Below are 2,175 nucleotides of genomic sequence, written 5' to 3' on the forward strand. Positions count from 1 at the left end.
GCGCCTGGGTGGCTCAGTCGTTGGGTGGCTGCCTTCGGCTCAGGTCATGATCTCAGGGTCCTGGGATCGAGCCCCACATCTGGCTCTCTGTTCAGCAGGGAGCCTGCTTCCCCCTCTCTCTCTGCCTGCCTCTCTGCCTACTTGTGATCTCTCTCTGTGTCAAATAAATAAATAAAATATTAAAAAAAAAAAAACAAAAAACAAAAAATAAGGCCCATCCATGCACTGCCTGCGAGAGACTCACTTCAGAGGTAAGGATCCACACAGACCAGCAAGAAGATACAACACTTGTAAATATTTATGCAGCCAACTCAGAGCACCTAAGTATTAAAAGCAAATACTAATAGATCTAAAAGGAGAAGTTGACAGCAGTACAGTAATAGCGCTTTAGTTTACCTCATTGACTTTAATTTAATTTACTGACTTTAATACTTCACTTACATCAATGGATACAAAAATCCAGACAAAAATTTATAAGGAAATGTCGACTTCCGAGACACATTAGACCAGATGGATCTAACAGACATATACAGAACATTCTATCCAAAAGCAGGAGAACATACGTTATCAAGGACACATGGAGCAATCTCCAGGATAGCTCTTATGTTAAGACATAGAACAAGACTCAATAAATTTAGGAAGATTGAAATAATATCAAGTATTTTTTTCTGACCACCGTGGAATGAAACTAGAAATCAGTTACAAAAAGAAAACTGGAAAAAATCACAAATAGGCAGAGAGTAAAAACTAGGCTACAGAACAACCAATTGGTTGGTTGGTCAACGAAGAAATCACAAACAACCTTGAGACAAATGAAAATGGAAATACAACATCCCAAAATCTAGGGCATGCAGTAAAAAGCAAGTTCACAGTGATACAGGCTTACCTAAATAAACAAGAAAAAATTCAAATAAACAATCTAACACTACAGCTAAAGGAACAGAAAAAGAGCAAATGAAGCCCACAATTAGTAGAAGGAAGGAAGGAAGATCAGAGTGGAGATAAATCGAGACTAAAAAGACAATAAAAAGGAAAGTAAGAGCTGGTTCTTTGAAAAGATTAACAAAATCAACAAACCTTTAGCTAGACTCACTAAGTAAAAAAAGGAAGGGCTCAAGTTAAGCGCCTTCAAGTCAAGGCTTGACAGAGTTTCCACCGAGACGTGGCAGGCAGGTACTGTGTACTCGAGAGCATGACAGCAGCTCATCAAGGGCCATTTCCTCTTCCACAAACCCTGCCGCCTTTACCCCTGGCCTCGGCATCCACCACTGGGACAAGAAGACCTTCCTGCTGTGGATCCACCAGGAAGACCACCTGTGGGTCACCTGCACACAGAAGGGAGGCAACAACATGAAGGTGTTCACTCTCTTCTACAATGAGCTCACCCAGACTGAAACATTTCTCAAGTCTAAGAATTTAGGAATTCATGTGGAACCCTCACCTGGGCTACTTCCTCACCTGCCCACCCCACCTGGGCAGAGGGCTGCAGGCAGGTGTGCACATCAAACTGCCCACCTGGGCAAGCATGCGAAATTCCCGGAGGTGCTCCAGTGGCTGCGGCTTTGGAAATGAGGCACAGGCTGTGTGGACACAGGGCTGTAGGCGGGGTCTGCAGGGTCTGCAATGTCTCCGACGCAATCCACCCCGGCTTCTCGGAGGTGGAGCCGGTAAAGATGGCGGTGTACAGGTGACGCTGCCTATGGAAGTGGCGGGGCAGCTGGAGCAGGGCCAGGCTATTGATGACCTCGTGCCTGCCCACACGTGAAGCACCTGCCTGCCCTGCCGCCTCCACCAGCCCTACCGCTTCCTAACTTGCTCCCCGACAGTGTCTGCCAGCACCCCTGATATTCGCCACCTGTCAGCTGAACTCTTCGCCTCACCGGGGGACTTCTGTCACCCTTGGTAGAGTTTATTTTTGTGGCTAAGATGTTGCTGAACTAAACTAGGGTTTTGGCCTGCCAAAAAACAAAACAAAACAAACACCAAGAAAACCCACAAAAAAACCACACACACATCCACACCCCCCCACACACACAGAATTTAGGTTCAAAAATCCTCAACAAAACTTAGCAAACCAAATTCAGCAATGCATAAGGGATCATACACCTTGATCAAGTGGAATTTATTCCAGGGATGCAAGGATGGTTCAACATCTGTGAATCAATCAATGTAACA

At 45.3% G+C, this 2,175-nt stretch overlaps 1 pseudogene; it reads left to right on the forward strand.

The window, feature by feature from the left end:
* Positions 1-220: 220 nt before the first annotated feature.
* Positions 221-1,765, forward strand: LOC122890249 (annotated as a pseudogene).
* Positions 1,766-2,175: the final 410 nt, after the last annotated feature.

The sequence above is a fragment of the Neovison vison genome, chromosome 11 (assembly GCF_020171115.1).
Source record: "Neovison vison isolate M4711 chromosome 11, ASM_NN_V1, whole genome shotgun sequence".
NCBI classification, from domain to species: Eukaryota; Metazoa; Chordata; class Mammalia; order Carnivora; family Mustelidae; genus Neogale; species Neogale vison.